We start from the raw sequence: 22,710 nt of genomic DNA, 5'->3' as shown, positions 1-22,710 counted from the left end.
ACTTCTGAGTGTAATGAACAGAGAAATCGACAGATGGCTGTCTCCGCGCAAACTGAAAATCGGAACCATGTTGACCGACAACGGAAAGAACATGGTGTCTGCTCTGCGTCAAGGAAGGTTGTGCCATGCGCCATGCATGGCTCACGTGTTCAATCTGGTTGTCAAGCGGTTCCTAAAATCCACCATCCCACTGCAAGACATCCTTAAAATGTCACGTAAACTTTGCATGCATTTCAGCCATTCCTACACCGCAAAGCACACCCTCCTTGAGCTGCAGCGGCAGAACGGAATTCCACATCATCGCCTGATCTGCGACGTTGCAACAAGGTGGAATTCAACCCTACACATGTTAGACCGCCTTTACGAGCAGCGAAAGGCCATCACCGATTTCCTGATGTTACAAGCGGATAAAGGTACTCCCCTGTGTAACTTCGATGTCAGCCATTGGCAGCTCATGCGTGACACCTGCGCTTGCTCAGGCCCTTTGAGGAGGCCACGCTATTCGTGAGTCGGCAGGACTATGGGATGAACGACGTCATTCCTCTGTTGCACGTCCTGGAACAAATGCTGTTAACAATGGCTGGTCAGGGTGCGGTAGACGTGGCGCACAGATCTCAACGCCACATGACCCCTGTGGGGGCAGGACAGGAAGAAGAGGAGGAGGTAGAGGAGGACATTGGTGCTCAGGAATTATTGAGTGAAATGGGTGGTTTTTCCACTCAGCGGACAGGAGTGGAGGAGCAGGAGCATCTGGTAGAGGAGGAGGAGGAGGAGACAGAGGACCCAGACGCACCGTGGCAGTATGCTGTGGAGATGGAGGCAGGGAGTCCCTCGCATTCCTTGGCACAAATGGCCCATAGCATGCTCGGTTGCTTGCGTAGCGACAGCCGAATAATAACCATCAGACAGAGGAATGACTTTTGGCTGTCCACCTTGTTGGACCCTCGCTACCGTTCCAAAATGGTGGCCTTTTTCACACCTGCTGAGAGGGAGGCCAAAATAACGTACTATAAAAACCACCTATGTAGTCAGTTGGTCTCTGCCTTTGTGCGCCAACGTCCATCCTCAGACACTGTGGGCCCTGTGCGCTCGCGTTCCGCTGCCATGGCAGCAGGGGAGGGGTGGGGTGGTAGGAGCAGTGGCAGCTCCACCAGCAGCGGCTGCCTCAGTCTGCAGTCGATGATGAGTAGCTTTCTTCACCAGCGCAGTGAGGAAACTACTAATTAGCCGCAGCAGCAGCAGCAGCAGCATCAGGTGGACCTGGAGCAGGACCTCAAACAACAGGCTTGGGCCTACTTGGACAGCACCCTGCCAACCGAGGTAGACAATCCCCTTGACTACTGGTCAACGAAACTTGACCTTTGGCCCCAACTAGCTGAATTTGCCCTTGAAAGGCTGTCATGCCCGGCCAGTAGCGTGGCATTGGAGCGCGTGTTTAGTGCGGCAGGAGGTATTGTAACTCCGCGGAGGACACGACTGTCCACCCAAAGTGTGGAGAGACTCACGTTTGTGAAAATGAATCAGGCGTGGATTAGTCTGGATTTCAAACCACCAGTTCCTGACACAACTGACTAAATCCGCCATGAATCATGCCTCAAACATGTGCCACTTTCAGGTCTCCTCACACACTGCTGGTGTGTAGAATTTTTTGACATAGGGTGCTGGCAGATTACGGGCCTCCCATAGCTGCTGCCAGGCCCCTAATCTGCCATAGGCCCCTATATACCGCCTCCTCATGCTGCTGCCAGGTCCACAGTCTCTCATGGGTCCCTGTACGGCCTCCCATTGCTGCTGTCTCCATCGCCACACTCTGCCATGTGCCACTTTCAGGTCTCCTCACACACTGCTGGTGTGTTGAATTTTTTGACATAGGGTGCTGGCAGATTACGGGCCTCCCATTGCTGCTGCCAGGCCCCTAATCTGCCATAGGCCCCTATATACCGCCTCCTCATGCTGCTGCCAGGTCCAGAGTCTGTCATGGGTCCCTGTACGGCCTCCCATTGCTGCTGTCTCCATCGCCACACTCTGCCATGTGCCACTTTCAGGTCTCCTCACACACTGCTGGTGTGTTGAATTTTTTGACATAGGGTGCTGGCAGATTACGGGCCTCCCATTGCTGCTGCCAGGCCCCTAATCTGCCATAGGCCCCTATATACCGCCTCCTCATGCTGCTGCCAGGTCCAGAGTCTGTCATGGGTCCCTGTACGGCCTCCCATTGCTGCTGTCTCCATCGCCACACTCTGCCATGTGCCACTTTCAGGTCTCCTCACACTGCTGGTGTGTAGAATTTTTTGACATAGGGTGCTGGCAGATTACGGGCCTCCCATTGCTGCTGCCAGGCCCCTAATCTGCCATAGGCCCCTATATACCGCCTCCTCATGCTGCTGCCAGGTCCAGAGTCTGTCATGGGTCCCTGTACGGCCTCCCATTGCTGCTGTCTCCATCGCCACACTCTGCCATGTGCCACTTTCAGGTCTCCTCACACTGCTGGTGTGTAGAATTTTTTGACATAGGGTGCTGGCAGATTACGGGCCTCCTATAGCTGCTGCCAGGCCCCTAATCTGCCATAGGCCCCTATATACCGCCTCCTCATGCTGCTGCCAGGTCCAGAGTCTGTCATGGGTCCCTGTACGGCCTCCCATTGCTGCTGTCTCCATCGCCACACTCTGCCATGTGCCACTTTCAGGTCTCCTCACACTGCTGGTGTGTAGAATTTTTTGACATAGGGTGCTGGCAGATTACGGGCCTCCCATAGCTGCTGCCAGGCCCCTAATCTGCCATGGGCCCCTATATACCGCCTCGTCATGCTGCTGCCAGGTCCAGAGTCTGTCATGGGTCCCTGTACGGCCTCCCATTGCTGCTGTCTCCATCGCCACACTCTGCCATGTGCCACTTTCAGGTCTCCTCACACTGCTGGTGTGTAGAATTTTTTGACATAGGGTGCTGGCAGATTACGGGCCTCCTATAGCTGCTGCCAGGCCCCTAATCTGCCATAGGCCCCTATATACCGCCTCCTCATGCTGCTGCCAGGTCCAGAGTCTCTCATGGGTCCCTGTACGGCCTCCCATTGCTGCTGTCTCCATCGCCACACTCTGCCATGTGCCACTTTCAGGTCTCCTCACACTGCTGGTGTGTTCAATTTTTTGACATAGGGTGCTGGCAGATTACGGGCCTCCCATAGCTGCTGCCAGGCCCCTAATCTGCCATGGGCCCCTATACCGCCTCTTCATGCTGCTGCCAGGTCCAGAGTCTCTCATGGGTCCCTGTACGGCCTCCCATTGCTGCTGTCTCCATCGCCACACTCTGCCATGTGCCACTTTCAGGTCTCCTCACACTGCTGGTGTGTTCAATTTTTTGACATAGGGTGCTGGCAGATTACGGGCCTCCCATAGCTGCTGCCAGGCCCCTAATCTGCCATGGGCCCCTATACCGCCTCTTCATGCTGCTGCCAGGTCCACAGTCTCTCATGCCATGTGCCACTTTCAGGTCTCCTCACACTGCTGGTGTGTTGAATTTTTTGACATAGGGTGCTGGCAGATTACGGGCCTCCCATAGCTGCTGCCAGGCCCCTAATCTGCCATAGGCCCCTATATACCGCCTCCTCATGCTGCTGCCAGGTCCAGAGTCTCTCATGGGTCCCTGTACGGCCTCCCATTGCTGCTGTCTCCATCGCCACACTCTGCCATGTGCCACTTTCAGGTCTCCTCACACACTGCTGGTGTGTTGAATTTTTTGACATAGGGTGCTGGCAGATTACGGGCCTCCCATAGCTGCTGCCAGGCCCCTAATCTGCCATGGGCCCCTATACCGCCTCTTCATGCTGCTGCCAGGTCCACAGTCTCTCATGCCATGTGCCACTTTCAGGTCTCCTCACACTGCTGGTGTGTTGAATTTTTTGACATAGGGTGCTGGCAGATTACGGGCCTCCCATAGCTGCTGCCAGGCCCCTAATCTGCCATAGGCCCCTATATACCGCCTCCTCATGCTGCTGCCAGGTCCACAGTCTCTCATGGGTCCCTGTACGGCCTCCCATTGCTGCTGTCTCCATCGCCACACTCTGCCATGTGCCACTTTCAGGTCTCCTCACACACTGCTGGTGTGTTGAATTTTTTGACATAGGGTGCTGGCAGATTACGGGCCTCCCATAGCTGCTGCCAGGCCCCTAATCTGCCATAGGCCCCTATATACCGCCTCCTCATGCTGCTGCCAGGTCCAGAGTCTCTCATGGGTCCCTGTACGGCCTCCCATTGCTGCTGTCTCCATCGCCACACTCTGCCATGTGCCACTTTCAGGTCTCCTCACACACTGCTGGTGTGTTGAATTTTTTGACATAGGGTGCTGGCAGATTACGGGCCTCCCATAGCTGCTGCCAGGCCCCTAATCTGCCATGGGCCCCTATACCACCTCTTCATGCTGCTGCCAGGTCCACAGTCTCTCTTGCCATGTGCCACTTTCAGGTCTCCTCACACTGCTGGTGTGTTGAATTTTTTGACATAGGGTGCTGGCAGATTACGGGCCTCCCATAGCTGCTGCCAGGCCCCTAATCTGCCATGGGCCCCTATACCGCCTCTTCATGCTGCTGCCAGGTCCACAGTCTCTCATGCCATGTGCCACTTTCAGGTCTCCTCACACTGCTGGTGTGTTGAATTTTTTGACATAGGGTGCTGGCAGATTACGGGCCTCCCATAGCTGCTGCCAGGCCCCTAATCTGCCATAGGCCCCTATATACCGCCTCCTCATGCTGCTGCCAGGTCCAGAGTCTCTCATGGGTCCCTGTACGGCCTCCCATTGCTGCTGTCTCCATCGCCACACTCTGCCATGTGCCACTTTCAGGTCTCCTCACACACTGCTGGTGTGTTGAATTTTTTGACATAGGGTGCTGGCAGATTACGGGCCTCCCATAGCTGCTGCCAGGCCCCAAATCTGCCATAGGCCCCTATATACCGCCTCCTCATGCTGCTGCCAGGTCCAGAGTCTCTCATGGGTCCCTGTACGGCCTCCCATTGCTGCTGTCTCCATCGCCACACTCTGCCATGTGCCACTTTCAGGTCTCCTCACACACTGCTGGTGTGTTGAATTTTTTGACATAGGGTGCTGGCAGATTACAGGCCTCCCATAGCTGCTGCCAGGCCCCTAATCTGCCATAGGCCCCTATATACCGCCTCCTCATGCTGCTGCCAGGTCCAGAGTCTCTCATGGGTCCCTGTACGGCCTCCCATTGCTGCTGTCTCCATCGCCACACTCTGCCATGTGCCACTTTCAGGTCTCCTCACACACTGCTGGTGTGTTGAATTTTTTGACATAGGGTGCTGGCAGATTACGGGCCTCCCATAGCTGCTGCCAGGCCCCTAATCTGCCATGGGCCCCTATACCGCCTCTTCATGCTGCTGCCAGGTCCACAGTCTCTCATGCCATGTGCCACTTTCAGGTCTCCTCACACTGCTGGTGTGTTGAATTTTTTGACATAGAGTGCTGGCAGATTACGGGCCTCCCATAGCTGCTGCCAGGCCCCTAATCTGCCATAGGCCCCTATATACCGCCTCCTCATGCTGCTGCCAGGTCCAGAGTCTCTCATGGGTCCCTGTACGGCCTCCCATTGCTGCTGTCTCCATCGCCACACTCTGCCATGTGCCACTTTCAGGTCTCCTCACACACTGCTGGTGTGTTGAATTTTTTGACATAGGGTGCTGGCAGATTACGGGCCTCCCATAGCTGCTGCCAGGCCCCTAATCTGCCATAGGCCCCTATATACCGCCTCCTCATGCTGCTGCCAGGTCCAGAGTCTCTCATGGGTCCCTGTACGGCCTCCCATTGCTGCTGTCTCCATCGCCACACTCTGCCATGTGCCACTTTCAGGTCTCCTCACACTGCTGGTGTGTAGAATTTTTTGACATAGGGTGCTGGCAGATTACGGGCCTCCTATAGCTGCTGCCAGGCCCCTAATCTGCCATAGGCCCCTATATACCGCCTCCTCATGCTGCTGCCAGGTCCAGAGTCTCTCATGGGTCCCTGTACGGCCTCCCATTGCTGCTGTCTCCATCGCCACACTCTGCCATGTGCCACTTTCAGGTCTCCTCACACTGCTGGTGTGTTGAATTTTTTGACATAGGGTGCTGGCAGATTACGGGCCTCCCATAGCTGCTGCCAGGCCCCTAATCTGCCATGGGCCCCTATACCGCCTCTTCATGCTGCTGCCAGGTCCACAGTCTCTCATGCCATGTGCCACTTTCAGGTCTCCTCACACTGCTGGTGTGTTGAATTTTTTGACATAGGGTGCTGGCAGATTACGGGCCTCCCATAGCTGCTGCCAGGCCCCTAATCTGCCATAGGCCCCTATATACCGCCTCCTCATGCTGCTGCCAGGTCCAGAGTCTCTCATGGGTCCCTGTACGGCCTCCCATTGCTGCTGTCTCCATCGCCACACTCTGCCATGTGCCACTTTCAGGTCTCCTCACACACTGCTGGTGTGTTGAATTTTTTGACATAGGGTGCTGGCAGATTACGGGCCTCCCATAGCTGCTGCCAGGCCCCTAATCTGCCATGGGCCCCTATACCGCCTCTTCATGCTGCTGCCAGGTCCACAGTCTCTCATGCCATGTGCCACTTTCAGGTCTCCTCACACTGCTGGTGTGTTGAATTTTTTGACATAGGGTGCTGGCAGATTACGGGCCTCCCATAGCTGCTGCCAGGCCCCTAATCTGCCATAGGCCCCTATATACCGCCTCCTCATGCTGCTGCCAGGTCCAGAGTCTCTCATGGGTCCCTGTACGGCCTCCCATTGCTGCTGTCTCCATCGCCACACTCTGCCATGTGCCACTTTCAGGTCTCCTCACACACTGCTGGTGTGTTGAATTTTTTGACATAGGGTGCTGGCAGATTACGGGCCTCCCATAGCTGCTGCCAGGCCCCAAATCTGCCATAGGCCCCTATATACCGCCTCCTCATGCTGCTGCCAGGTCCAGAGTCTCTCATGGGTCCCTGTACGGCCTCCCATTGCTGCTGTCTCCATCGCCACACTCTGCCATGTGCCACTTTCAGGTCTCCTCACACACTGCTGGTGTGTTGAATTTTTTGACATAGGGTGCTGGCAGATTACAGGCCTCCCATAGCTGCTGCCAGGCCCCTAATCTGCCATAGGCCCCTATATACCGCCTCCTCATGCTGCTGCCAGGTCCAGAGTCTCTCATGGGTCCCTGTACGGCCTCCCATTGCTGCTGTCTCCATCGCCACACTCTGCCATGTGCCACTTTCAGGTCTCCTCACACACTGCTGGTGTGTTGAATTTTTTGACATAGGGTGCTGGCAGATTACGGGCCTCCCATAGCTGCTGCCAGGCCCCTAATCTGCCATGGGCCCCTATACCGCCTCTTCATGCTGCTGCCAGGTCCACAGTCTCTCATGCCATGTGCCACTTTCAGGTCTCCTCACACTGCTGGTGTGTTGAATTTTTTGACATAGAGTGCTGGCAGATTACGGGCCTCCCATAGCTGCTGCCAGGCCCCTAATCTGCCATAGGCCCCTATATACCGCCTCCTCATGCTGCTGCCAGGTCCAGAGTCTCTCATGGGTCCCTGTACGGCCTCCCATTGCTGCTGTCTCCATCGCCACACTCTGCCATGTGCCACTTTCAGGTCTCCTCACACACTGCTGGTGTGTTGAATTTTTTGACATAGGGTGCTGGCAGATTACGGGCCTCCCATAGCTGCTGCCAGGCCCCTAATCTGCCATAGGCCCCTATATACCGCCTCCTCATGCTGCTGCCAGGTCCAGAGTCTCTCATGGGTCCCTGTACGGCCTCCCATTGCTGCTGTCTCCATCGCCACACTCTGCCATGTGCCACTTTCAGGTCTCCTCACACTGCTGGTGTGTAGAATTTTTTGACATAGGGTGCTGGCAGATTACGGGCCTCCTATAGCTGCTGCCAGGCCCCTAATCTGCCATAGGCCCCTATATACCGCCTCCTCATGCTGCTGCCAGGTCCAGAGTCTCTCATGGGTTCCTGTACGGCCTCCCATTGCTGCTGTCTCCATCGCCACACTCTGCCATGTGCCACTTTCAGGTCTCCTCACACTGCTGGTGTGTTGAATTTTTTGACATAGGGTGCTGGCAGATTACGGGCCTCCCATAGCTGCTGCCAGGCCCCTAATCTGCCATAGGCCCCTATATACCGCCTCCTCATGCTGCTGCCAGGTCCAGAGTCTCTCATGGGTCCCTGTACGGCCTCCCATTGCTGCTGTCTCCATCGCCACACTCTGCCATGTGCCACTTTCAGGTCTCCTCACACACTGCTGGTGTGTTGAATTTTTTGACATAGGGTGCTGGCAGATTACGGGCCTCCCATAGCTGCTGCCAGGCCCCTAATCTGCTATGGGCCCCTATACCGCCTCTTCATGCTGCTGCCAGGCCACAGTCTCTCATGCCATGTGCCACTTTCAGGTCTCCTCACACACTGCTGGTGTGTTGAATTTTTTGACATAGGGTGCTGGCAGATTACGGGCCTCCCATAGCTTCTGCCAGGCCCCTAATCTGCCATAGGCCCCTATATACCGCCTCCTCATGCTGCTGCCAGGTCCAGAGTCTCTCATGGGTCCCTGTACGGCCTCCCATTGCTGCTGTCTCCATCGCCACACTCTGCCATGTGCCACTTTCAGGTCTCCTCACACACTGCTGGTGTGTTGAATTTTTTGACATAGGGTGCTGGCAGATTACGGGCCTCCCATAGCTGCTGCCAGGCCCCTAATCTGCCATAGGCCCCTATATACCGCCTCCTCATGCTGCTGCCAGGTCCAGAGTCTCTCATGGGTCCCTGTACGGCCTCCCATTGCTGCTGTCTCCATCGCCACACTCTGCCATGTGCCACTTTCAGGTCTCCTCACACACTGCTGGTGTGTTGAATTTTTTGACATAGGGTGCTGGCAGATTACGGGCCTCCCATAGCTGCTGCCAGGCCCCTAATCTGCCATGGGCCCCTATACCGCCTCTTCATGCTGCTGCCAGGTCCACAGTCTCTCATGCCATGTGCCACTTTCAGGTCTCCTCACACTGCTGGTGTGTTGAATTTTTTGACATAGGGTGCTGGCAGATTACGGGCCTCCCATAGCTGCTGCCAGGCCCCTAATCTGCCATGGGCCCCTATACCGCCTCTTCATGCTGCTGCCAGGTCCACAGTCTCTCATGCCATGTGCCACTTTCAGGTCTCCTCACACTGCTGGTGTGTTGAATTTTTTGACATAGGGTGCTGGCAGATTACGGGCCTCCCATAGCTTCTGCCAGGCCCCTAATCTGCCATAGGCCCCTATATACCACCTCCTCATGCTGCTGCCAGGTCCAGAGTCTCTCATGGGTCCCTGTACGGCCTCCCATTGCTGCTGTCTCCATCGCCACACTCTGCCATGTGCCACTTTCAGGTCTCCTCACACACTGCTGGTGTGTTGAATTTTTTGACATAGGGTGCTGGCAGATTACGGGCCTCCCATAGCTGCTGCCAGGCCCCTAATCTGCCATGGGCCCCTATATACCGCCTCCTCATGCTGCTGCCAGGTCCACAGTGTCTCATGCCATGTGCCACTTTCAGGTCTCCTCACACTGCTGGTGTGTTGAATTTTTTGACATAGGGTGCTGGCAGATTACGGGTCTCCTATAGCTGCTGCCAGGCCCCTAATCTGCCATAGGCCCCTATATACCGCCTCCTCATGCTGCTGCCAGGTCCAGAGTCTCTCATGGGTCCCTGTACGGCCTCCCATTGCTGCTGTCTCCATCGCCACACTCTGCCATGTGCCACTTTCAGGTCTCCTCACACACTGCTGGTGTGTTGAATTTTTTGACATAGGGTGCTGGCAGATTACGGGCCTCCCATAGCTGCTGCCAGGCCCCCAATCTGCCATGGGCCCCTATACCGCCTCTTCATGCTGCTGCCAGGTCCACAGTCTCTCATGCCATGTGCCACTTTCAGGTCTCCTCACACTGCTGGTGTGTTGAATTTTTTGACATAGGGTGCTGGCAGATTACGGGCCTCCCATAGCTGCTGCCAGGCCCCTAATCTGCCATAGGCCCCTATATACCGCCTCCTCATGCTGCTGCCAGGTCCAGAGTCTCTCATGGGTCCCTGTACGGCCTCCCATTGCTGCTGTCTCCATCGCCACACTCTGCCATGTGCCACTTTCAGGTCTCCTCACACTGCTGGTGTGTAGAATTTTTTGACATAGGGTGCTGGCAGATTACGGGCCTCCCATAGCTGCTGCCAGGCCCCTATATACCGCCTCCTCATGCTGCTGCCAGGTCCAGAGTCTCTCATGGGTCCCTGTACGGCCTCCCATTGCTGCTGTCTCCATCGCCACACTCTGCCATGTGCCACTTTCAGGTCTCCTCACACACTGCTGGTGTGTTGAATTTTTTGACATAGGGTGCTGGCAGATTACGGGCCTCCCATAGCTGCTACCAGGCCCCTAATCTGCCATAGGCCCCTATATACCGCCTCCTCATGCTGCTGCCAGGTCCAGAGTCTCTCATGGGTCCCTGTACGGCCTCCCATTGCTGCTGTCTCCATCGCCACACTCTGCCATGTGCCACTTTCAGGTCTCCTCACACACTGCTGGTGTGTTGAATTTTTTGATATAGGGTGCTGGCAGATTACGGGCCTCCCATAGCTGCTGCCAGGCCCCTAATCTGCCATAGGCCCCTATATATACTGCCTCCTCATGCTGCTGCCAGGTCCAGAGTCTCTCATGGGTCCCTGTACGGCCTCCCATTGCTGCTGTCTCCATCGCCACACTCTGCCATGTGCCACTTTCAGGTCTCCTCACACACTGCTGGTGTGTTGAATTTTTTGACATAGGGTGCTGGCAGATTACGGGCCTCCCATAGCTGCTGCCAGGCCCCTAATCTGCCATGGGCCCCTATATACCGCCTCCTCATGCTGCTGCCAGGTCCCCAGTGTCTCATGCCATGTGCCACTTTCAGGTCTCCTCACACTGCTGGTGTGTTGAATTTTTTGACATAGGGTGCTGGTAGATTACGGGCCTCCTATAGCTGCTGCCAGGCCCCTAATCTGCCATAGGCCCCTATATACTGCCTCCTCATGCTGCTGCCAGGTCCAGAGTGTGTCATGGGTCCCTGTACGGCCTCCCATTGCTGCTGTCTCCATCGCCACACTCTGCCATGTGCCACTTTCAGGTCTCCTCACACTGCTGGTGTGTAGAATTTTTTGACATAGGGTGCTGGCAGATTACGGGCCTCCTATAGCTGCTGCCAGGCCCCTAATCTGCCATAGGCCCCTATATACCGCCTCCTCATGCTGCTGCCAGGTCCAGAGTCTCTCATGGGTCCCTGTACGGCCTCCCATTGCTGCTGTCTCCATCGCCACACTCTGCCATGTGCCACTTTCAGGTCTCCTCACACTGCTGGTGTGTTCAATTTTTTGACATAGGGTGCTGGCAGATTACGGGCCTCCCATAGCTGCTGCCAGGCCCCTAATCTGCCATGGGCCCCTATACCGCCTCTTCATGCTGCTGCCAGGTCCACAGTCTCTCATGCCATGTGCCACTTTCAGGTCTCCTCACACTGCTGGTGTGTTGAATTTTTTGACATAGGGTGCTGGCAGATTACGGGCCTCCCATAGCTGCTGCCAGGCCCCTAATCTGCCATGGGCCCCTATACCGCCTCCTCATGCTTCTGCCAAGTCCAGAGTGTGTCATGGGTCCCTGTACGGCCTCCCATTGCTGCTGTCTCCATAGCCACACTCTGCCATGTGCCACTTTCAGGTCTCCTCACACTGCTGGTGTGTTGAATTTTTTGACATAGGGTGCTGGCAGATTACGGGCCTCCCATTGCTGCTGCCAGGCACGTAATCTGCCATGGGCCCCCGTACCGACTCCTCATGCTGTGACGTTGCAACAAGGTGGAATTCAACCCTACACATGTTAGACCGCCTTTACGAACAGCGAAAGGCCATCACCGATTTCCTGATGTTAAAAGCGGATAAAGGTACTCCCTGTGTAACTTAGATGTCAGCCATTGGCAGCTCATGCGTGACACCTGCGCTTGCTCAGGCCCTTTGAGGAGGCCACGCTATTCGTGAGTCGGCAGGACTATGGGATGAACGACGTCATTCCTCTGTTGCACGTCCTGGAACAAATGCTGTTAACAATGGCTGGTCAGGGTGCGGTAGACGTGGCGCACAGATCTCAACGCCACATGACCCCTGTGGGGGCAGGACAGGAAGAAGAGGAGGAGGTAGAGGAGGACATTGGTGCTCAGGAATTATTGAGTGAAATGGGTGGTTTTTCCACTCAGCGGACAGGAGTGGAGGAGCAGGAGCATCTGGTAGAGGAGGAGGAGGAGGAGACAGAGGACCCAGACGCACCGTGGCAGTATGCTGTGGAGATGGAGGCAGGGAGTCCCTCGCATTCCTTGGCACAAATGGCCCATAGCATGCTCGGTTGCTTGCGTAGCGACAGCCGAATAATAACCATCAGACAGAGGGATGACTTTTGGCTGTCCACCTTGTTGGACCCTCGCTACCGTTCCAAAATGGTGGCCTTTTTCACACCTGCTGAGAGGGAGGCCAAAATAACGTACTATAAAAACCACCTATGTAGTCAGTTGGTCTCTGCCTTTGTGCGCCAACGTCCATCCTCAGACACTGTGGGCCCTGTGCGCTCGCGTTCCGCTGCCATGGCAGCAGGGGAGGGGTGGGGTGGTAGGAGCAGTGGCAGCTCCACCAGCAGCGGCTGCCTCAGTCTGCAGTCGATGATGAGTAGCTTTCTTCACCAGCGCAGTGAGGAAACTACTAACCAGCCGCAGCAGCAGCAGCAGCAGCATCAGGTGGACCTGGAGCAGGACCTCAAACAACAGGCTTGGGCCTACTTGGACAGCACCCTGCCAACCGAGGTAGACAATCCCCTTGACTACTGGTCAACGAAACTTGACCTTTGGCCCCAACTAGCTGAATTTGCCCTTGAAAGGCTGTCATGCCCGGCCAGTAGCGTGGCATCGGAGCGCGTGTTTAGTGCGGCAGGAGGTATTGTAACTCCGCGGAGGACACGACTGTCCACCCAAAGTGTGGAGAGACTGACGTTTGTGAAAATGAATCAGGCGTGGATTAGTCTGGATTTCAAACCACCAGTTCCTGACACAACTGACTAAATCCGCCATGAATCATGCCCCAAACATGTGCCACTTTCAGGTCTCCTCACACTGCTGGTGTGTTCCATTTTTTGTCATAGGGTGCTGGCAGATTACGGGCCTCCCATAGCTGCTGCCAGGCCCCTAATCTGCCATGGGCCCCTATACCGCCTCCTCATGCTACTGCCAAGTCCAGAGTCTCTCATGGGTCCCTGTACGGCCTCCCATTGCTGCTGTCTCCATCGCCACACTCTGCCATGTGCCACTTTCAGGTCTCCTCACACTGCTGGTGTATTCCATTTTTTGTCATAGGGTGCTGGCAGATTACGGGCCTCCCATAGCTGCTGCCAGGCCCCTAATCTGCCATGGGCCCCTATACCGCCTCCTCATGCTGCTGCCAGGTCCAGAGTCTCTCATGGGTCCCTGTACGGCCTCCCATTGCTGCTGTCTCCATCGCCACACTCTGCCATGTGCCACTTTCAGGTCTCCTCACACTGCTGGTGGGTTCCATTTTTTGTCATAGGGTGCTGGCAGATTACGGGCCTCCCATAGCTTCTGCCAGGCCCCTAATCTGCCATGGGCCCCCGTACCGACTCCTCATGCTGCTGCCAGGCCCGTAATCTGTCATGGGCCCCTGTTGTCGCTTGTTGGCATATTCCGCTCGTTCAGATGCTCCTTCTCCTGCTACTCCTCTTCACGGATTCCGTCAGCAGTCTTTCTTGGAATCCGTTTCCAAGAGACAACAGTTTGCGAGCACGCACCAGACGGTGCAGAAACTGAACGTCCTCCTGTCCAAGTTGCTGCTGCCAGGCTCGTAATCTGTCATGCGCCCCTGTACCGCCTCCTCATGCTGCTGCCAGGTCCAGAGTGTGTCATGGGCCCCCGTACCGACTCCAAATGCTGCTGCCAGGCCCGTAATCTGTCATGGGCCCCTGTACCGCCTCCCCATGCTGCTGCTAGGTCCAGATTGTGTCATGGGTCCCTGTACGGCCTCCCATTGCTGCTGCCAGGCCCGTAATCTGCCATGGGCCCCCGTACCGACTCCTCATGCTGCTGCCAGGCCCGTAATCTGCCATGGGCCCCTCTACCGCCTCCTCATGCTGCTGCCAGGTCCAGAGTGTGTCATGGGTCCCTGTACGGCCTCCCATTGCTGCTGTCTCTATCGCCACACTCTGCCATGTGCCACTTTCAGGTCTCCTCACACTGCTGGTGGTTTCCATTTTTGTCATAGGGTGCTGTATGGCCTCCCATTGCTGCTGCCTCCACCGCCACACTGTGGCTCCACACTCTGGTTTTGGCCCCGTGACTGCCCAAATGAGTGAAGTGTGCGGTGATTCTAAGATCGACGGCACTCATCTGCATGTCATACTGCCTGACAGTATTATTTCTCTTCCCCAGCAGACTCCAAGGGCATTTAAATTAAAGGTACAGTGTTCAGCACTAATATTAAGTCTCTCTGAAGCCTAGAAACACCCTTTTTTAAGTTAAATTCACAGCGAATATATTCGACTCGAATCAAAATTTTTCCACGAATTCGCCGAATCAGTCGAATCGAATTTTTGAATACTTCGCTCATCTCTAATTATATGCAAAGGATCTAGCGCTGAGAATGGATATTCCCAGATGTATTGAAGTAAATAGAATGTAGCATTTGGAGTTTTGGAAGTTATCTCGCTTGACCCTGTGGGTGGTAGTCTGACACTAACAATATAATCTGCCAGTATGAAAATGTAACACGACAGGCCAAGAAACAACCCTAGCACCTTCTCAAACAACAGATAAAAAAAACAAGTTGGATCATTTGGGTGTACCTTATGCAGTGCCCAGGAAAGGTGTTACTTTACCTTTTCTTATCGTTACATCTTCTCAGCACCTCATTGGTTCATTCAAGAACTTCCTTTGGGATGCTGCTTGGATTTTTCAAATAATAAAATCAAATTTTTTCAAATAATACTGCCATTGTTACTTACAAAAAGTTGTATGTTACCTGTACAGATCCATCCCAGTTTTTTTTGCATAAAAAATTACAGTTGTCCAGGGGACTGCTAAAGTGTTTCATGCTACAGAACATTTAATCAGAGCACACTGTTAATAAGTGCTATGTAGCGTGATATGTAGAGATGAGCGAATTATTCAAAAATTCGGTTCGGCTGATTCGCCGAATTCGCCGAATAAATTCGCTTTGAGCCGAATATATTCGCTGCGAATTTAACTTATAAAAAGGGTGTTTCTAGGCTTCAGAGAGCCTTTATATTAGTGCAGAACACTGTACCTTTAATTTAAATGCCCTTGGAGTCTGCTGGGGAAGAGAAATAATACTGTCAGTCAGTATGACATGCAGATGAGTGCCGTCGATCTTAGAATCACCGCACACTTCACTCATTTGGGCAGTCACGGGGCCAAAACCAGAGTGTGGAGCCACAGTGTGGCGGTGGAGGCAGCAGCAATGGGAGGCCATACAGCACCCTATGACAAAATGGAACCCACCAGCAGTGTGAGGAGACCTGAAAGTGGCACATGGCAGAGTGTGGCGATGGAGACAGCAGCAATGGGAGGCCGTACAGGGACCCATGACACACTCTGGACCTGGCAGCAGCATGAGGAGGCGGTACAGGGGCCCATGACAGATTACGGGCCTGGCAGCAGCATGAGGAGTCGGTACGGGGGCCCATGGCAGATTACGGGCCTGGCAGAAGCATGAGGAGGCGGTACAGGGGCCCATGGCAGAGTGGCGGAGCGTAAGCAGCTAAAATTGAAGGCCATACAGAGGCCTATGTTAAAAAGTCCCCCCAGCAGCAGCGTGGGGAGACGACTATCAAGAGTCCAATGGCAGAGTGGCGGAGCAGAAGCAGCTTCAATTGAAGGCCATACACAGGCTTAGGTTTAAAAGTCCCTCACAGTTAATTCCAATAACGAACTCTACTCCTCCGTGCAATCTACTTACGAGACCCTGGGCAGGTCTGGGTCCAATTTGTGGTAGAGACTGGTTTTGTTCAGCCATGCTTGAGCGAGTAATAACAGGTCTGTGCTGCCCTTTGGTGTCTGGCTTAATGCGCACAACACTGAACGTCCCAGCGTTTGTCAACGATTTGCCGTTAAGTGATGCAAACCCGCTGAACCACGTTCATGAGGAGCCGGTACAGGGGGCCATGAATCAGTATGGACCTGGCAGCAGCGTGAGCAGACGACAGAGACACATGGCGCAGGGTGGCGGTGGATGCAGCAGTATTCGGAAGCCAAACACAGGCCTCGGTTAAAAAGCGGAAGCCATCAGCAGCGTGAGCAGACGACAGAGGCACATAGCGCAGGGTGGCGGTGGAGGCAGCAGCAATGGAAGGCCATACAGCACCCTATCACAAAATGGAACCCACCAACAGTGTAAGGAGACCTGAAAGTGGCACATGGCAGAGTCTGGCGATGATTTCAGCAGCAATGGGAGGCCGTACAGGGACCCATGACACACTCTGGACCTGGCAGCAGCAAGAGGAGGTGGTACAGGGGCCCATGGCAGAGTGGCGAAGCGTAAGCAGCTTAAATTGAAGGCCATACAGAGGCCTATGTTAAAAAGTCCCCCCAGCAGCAGTGTGGGGAGACGACTATCAAGAGTCCAATGGCAGAGTGGCGGAGCAGAAGCAGCTTCAATTGAAGGCCATACACAGGCCTAGGTTAAAAAGTCCCCCCAGCAGCAGCGTGGGGAGACGACTATCAAGAGTCCAATGGCAGAGTGGCGGAGCGGAAGCAGCTTCAATTGAAGGCCATACACAGGCCTAGGTTAAAAAGTCCCCCCAGCAGCAGTGTGGGGAGACGACTATCAAGAGTCCAATGGCTGAGTGGCGATCCGGGAAGTCAGCGTTGTGATTGCAGATGCAATGCAGAAATTCTACGAAGTAATGCCGTGGATACGAAGAAGATCATATACCGTCGTGCTTCCATCCATAAGACGGAACAACCTGCGAACCGGGAGCTTTATTGCCCTGACCCGCTGAGCAGCTTCTGGGATACCCAAGAGGCCCATGGCAGAGTGGCGGAGCGTAAGCAGCTTCAATTAAAGGCCATACAGAGGCCTATGTTAAAAAGTCCCCCCAGCAGCAGCGATTTATAGCTCCACCATTACACAGTGCTGGCTGGCTGCTGATTGGCTAATGCGATCACATGTCATGAATGCATTATGGGTCAGCGCGCCTTGTCTGCGCGCCTTCCCAGAGATCCCCGCCCCATCTTCTCTGTCCATTTTCTCCGTCGCCACACATGTCGCCGCCATTTTTGGGAAAATTCGATTCGTGCATCCGAAGTTTGCTAATCTTCGGATTCGTCGCGAATAGAATTTTTCCAAATCTTCGGAACGAATTCCACTTCGTCATGTTCGATTCGCTCATCTCTAGTGATATGCATTAACAGTCTCCTTTTTCCTGCTGCATTATGGATGTCCTCTTCTGTTGATAAAATAAAGAAATTGGCATTTACTAGTGTTCAGTTATCCATTGCTGTTTGTGTGCTGTACTGCAGAAATTAGTTGAACCAGCATCTGTTTATTGGACCATCCTGAAACGGTGTTATATGCTTAGCAAAAGGGCCTCATACCCCTATGGTGTGGAGATTTCCTTATGTGTTGTTATATATATATCCAAAAGTATTGGGGCACTCCTCCAAATCATTGGATTCAGATGTTCCCATCACCTCCATGACCACATGTATATAAAATCAAGCACCAAGGCATGCAAACTGCTTCTGCAAACATTTGTGAAAGAATGGGTTGCTCTCAGGAGTTCAGTGAATTCAAGCGTGGTACCGTGATAGATTGCCACCTGTGCATCATTGAAATTTCATTGCTACTAAATATTCCAGGGTCAACTATTAGCGGTATTATAACAAAGTGGAAGCAACTGGGAACAACAGCAACTCAGTCATGAAGTGGTAAGCCATGTAAAATGACAGAGCGGGGTCAGCGCATGGTGAAGCGCACAGTGCACAGAAGTCACCAACTGTCTGCACAGTCAATAGCTAAAGACCTCCAAACTTTGTGTAGCCTTCAGACTAGCACAACAACAGTGCATAGAGAGCTTCATGGAATGGGTTTCCATGGTCGAGCAGCTGAATCCAAGCCTTATATCACCAAGTGCAATGCAAAGTGTCAGATGTAGTGGTGTAAAGCACGCTGCCACTGGACTCTAGAGCACAGGAGATGTGTTCTCTGGAGTGAGGAATCACGCTTCTCTGTCTGGCAATCTGTTGGACATGTCTGGGTTTGGTGGTTGCTAGGAGAATGGTACTTGCCTCACTGCATTGTGCCAAGGGTAAAGTTTGGTGGAGATGAGATTATGGTAGGGGGTTGTTCTTCAGGGGTTGGGCTTGGTCCCGTCGTTGCAGCGAAGGAAACTCTTAAGGCATCAGCATACCAAGACATTTTGGACAATTTCATGCTCCCAGCTTTGTGGGAACAGTTTGGGGATGGTCCCTTCCTGTTCCAACATGACTGCGTACCAGTGCACAAAGCAAAGTCCATAAAGACACTGATGAGCGTGTTTGGGGTGGAGGAACTTGACTGGCCTGCACAGAGTCCTGACCTCAAGCCAATCGAATACCTTTGGGATGAATTAGAGTGGAGACTGCGAGCCAGGCCTTCTCGTCCAATATCAGTGCCTGACCTCACAAATGCGTTTCACGAAGAATGGTCAAACATTCCCATAGACACTCTCCTAAACCTTGTGGACAGCCTTCCCAGAAGAGTTGAAGCTGTTATAGCTGCAAGGGGTGGGTCAACTCAATTTTGAACCCTATGGACTAAGACTGGGATGCCATTATAGTTCCTGTGTGTGTAAAGGCAGGCATCCCAAAACACAATATTTCCTTCCCAAAACAACATTTTATATAAAAGACATATGACTCCTCAGCAAAATGGTGTGCTTCCTCTATTTACTGTATATCTTAGTCTACTTGATGAGTTCATTAACAATATCACTCAAACAGCACTGTCCTTCTACCACTGCTATATTATAGATCTGCATGCCACATTGTATACATTCAGTGCTGATTATGCCCCATATCTTTAGGTTCACTTTTACCTAATACCCATGTCTTTGGCTTTTGTGTCTATTGTGCCACATATGGAGCCCACTTAGCACTGAAGTGAAGGATAACACATGCTTTAGTATTTATAATGCCCAATATCCGAGCCTGAAATCCACAGCATCCATCTAATGTTAACTGTGTCTGATATCCCAGATTCTAGTGTTGACTATACCCCTTATCTCCAGATCCAATATTAATTTTGCTCATTCATTTTGGTTGCAAGTTTAGCACCCTGTTAGGTGCTAGGATAAGTAGATTTTGGTTAGTTCCTCTGCTTAACAGGACAACTGTTAGGAAAATCTAATTAGGCTTACTGCTTAACTGAGAGCTGCAACTGTTTAGTGGTGCCTACTCAGTGTGTTCAAGTGCTGATAGTTCTGTCCCTAACTTTGTCTGTATCCAAGTAGCCTAGGAAAGATCTAGATCTATGGATGGAACTCATGCAGAACACTGTTTGAATAATAATGCCACTTCAGCTAGTCTCAGAGAGTGCAGCCCTGAAGGATGCTGGGAGAGGGTATTTATTCTTCGGGCACATTGAGATCTGGAGAGGATTATACCAGCCTGGGGGAAGGCATGCTGTGTTCCAAGGCACCTGCTGCCATGCGGCCTCAGGTGGGTTAACTGGGGGCCTGAAGAAAGAGAGAGTGACCCTGGTTCTTCAGAAAGCTGACTGTGGGGAGCTCAGGAGGAGCCCCTTGTCAGCCGTTGACGTCAAGCCGTCGGATCACGGAGATCCGACGGCCACCATATTGTTCCAGCTGGTCAGTTTTATACATATTTATGTGATCTACATAGCGGCATCTGTCATCTAATATTGCAGTGCTGTATGTTCATTTATATTATTTTTTAAAACTCCAATAATAAATCTTTTTTTTTTAAATACTACACTATGGGATATTCCTAATGTTTGCTCTGTATCGAGCACTTTAAATCCCTCAGCACCATCTTCAGTGAATGTACCATCTTCAGTGAATATCCCAGCACCCCGGAAAAGTTTGATTATTGGCACTGACTATCAACTGTCAGTATCACTGGGAAGATCACCCCTGGCTACACACCTGATTATACCTGAGGGACCAGGGCATGTCCAGGAGCTTATGATACAACGCGCTTTTCATTAGCGCTGCCGGTGAATGCGCATTCTATATGTTTATATATTTTCATCCAAATGGAATCAGTATTCTGGGACTATATAGAAGTTTTTTGAAGATATCATCAGCTTTAAGAAGTTCATACAATTTTGGACATTTTATATCTTTGTACTTGTCATGACTATATGTTTCTCATAGATATTTGTAATTTTTTTATTTTAATTTTATATGCTCATTTTCTGAGTAATATTTCTCAGTATTATTTGCGTCACAAAGCGCATCAATCATGCACATGCGTTTGGGAGGCAACATTCATTATTCATTTAGCGCTGCACTATTTTTTATTGAGGGGAGTTGTCTGCCAAAGTTCTGTCTGGTGTCACTAGAGGGAATTTCTTGGAAGATTGGAAGAAGGCTACCATTCTGTCCTTGTGCCTTGTGTGTACAGACACTGTGGGGTCTTGTTGACTCTGTGTGCTTTGCTACACCTCTGATGTTGTATAGTCAGCATCGGTCTGAAAAAAGGGGACACCGGCTGACGTTCTGAAGAGCACCGTCCATTTAATCCCTTTCTGACCTTGGGAATTTGCTCACGTTTGCTACCTAAGTAAGTTCTGTCCTCAACTGTAACTAGTTCTATTCTTGGAGTATCCTACTAATTTCCCTTACCGCTATCCAAGTTCTCCAACAATAAAACTACACAAACAACAACCCCTAGACTGATCATTGAAGGCAACGAGCAACAGTGTGTGTGTACCTGGCTGTGAAATTACCTTGTGGCTGACTGCGAGACAAAAAGAGGGAAGACCTGGACAATATTACTATGGGAGTAGTACTACACAAGGTTAACTGTGTTTATATCACTAACTTCTAGACAGCCACCTACTCCGCATTTCAGTGGTAATGGAAATCATTAAAACTAGTCCCTCGTGTTTACTGGATCACCCCATAGAGACCAGGATTGATAGTTTTGGATTCATGTCCAAAATTGAGTATTGTGGAAAAGGGTGATGAGTTCACACTGGCATTAAAGCTATACAATGAAAAAAAGATCTCCCTGGGGACATTTTCGGATAAAGAGCAGAATAAATACCTCTCTGAGGCAAAATCCCCAGCAAATGTGTGTGGCTGAGGATCATAATTAAACAATATACAGTGGGGATCGAAAGCTTGGGCACCCCAGCTAAAAATTTGTATTAATGTGCATAAAGAAGCCAAGGAAAGATGGAAAAATCTCCAAAAGGCATCAAATTACAGATTAGACATTCTTATAATATGTCAACAAAAGTTAGATTTTATTTCCATCATTTACACTTTCAAAATAACAGAAAACAAAAAAATGGCGTCTGCAAAAGTTTGGGCACCCTGCAGAGTTAATATCTTGTACTGCCCCCTTTGGCAAGTATCACAGCTTGTAAACGCTTTTTGTAGCCAGCCAAGAGTCTTTCAATTCTTGTTTGAGGTATCTTTGCCCATTCTTCCTTACAAAAGTCTTCCAGTTCTTTGAGATTTCTGGGCTGTCTGTCACGCACTGCTCTTTTAAGGTCTGTCCATAGATTTTCAATTATGTTGAGGTCAGGAGATTGTGAAGGCCATGGCAAAACCTTCAGTTTACGCCTCTTGATGTAATCCCCCGTGGATTTCGAGGTGTGTTTAGGATCATTATCCATTTGTAGAAACCATCCTCTCTTTAACTTCAGCTTTTTCACAGATGGCATCAAGTTACCATCCAAAATTTGCTGAAATTTTATTGAATCCATTTTTCCTTCTACTCGTGAGATGTTCCCTGTGCCACTGGCTGCAACACAACCCCAAAGCATGATTGATCCAACCCCATGCTTAACAGTTGGACAGAGGTTCTTTTCATTAAATTCTGTGCCCCTTCTTCTTCAAACGTACCTTTGCTCATTCCGGCCAAAAAGTTCAATTTTAACCTCATCGGTCCACAGAACTTGTTTCCAAAATGCATCAGGCTTGTCTATATGTTCATTTGCAAAGTTCAAACGATGATTTTTGTGGTGAGGACGTAGAAGAGGTTTTCTTCTGATGACTCTTTCATGAAGACCATATTTGTACAAGTATCTCTTTATAGTGGAATAGTGTACCACAACTCCAGTGTCTGCCAGATCTTTCTGGAGGGATCGTGCAGTCAAACGTGGGTTTTGAATTGTTTTTCTCCCAATCCTGCGAGCTGTTCTGTCTGATATTTTTCTTGGTCTTCCAGATCTTGCTTTAACTTCCACTGTTCCTGATGACTGCCATTTTTTAATTACATTCCGAACAGAGGATATTGACATCTGAAAACGCTTTGCTATCTTCTTATAGCCTTCTCCAGCTTTGTGAGCGTCAACTATTTTCAGTTTCAGTTTTCTAGACAACTGCTTAGAAGAACCCATGGTGCTGATTGTTGGGGCAAGGTCAGATG

This window comes from Staurois parvus, unplaced genomic scaffold (genome assembly GCF_062004578.1).
Source record: "Staurois parvus isolate SC_StPar_1 unplaced genomic scaffold, SC_StPar_1.0 ptg000131l, whole genome shotgun sequence".
NCBI classification, from domain to species: Eukaryota; Metazoa; Chordata; class Amphibia; order Anura; family Ranidae; genus Staurois; species Staurois parvus.
Note: the sequence above shows the minus strand (reverse complement) of the source record.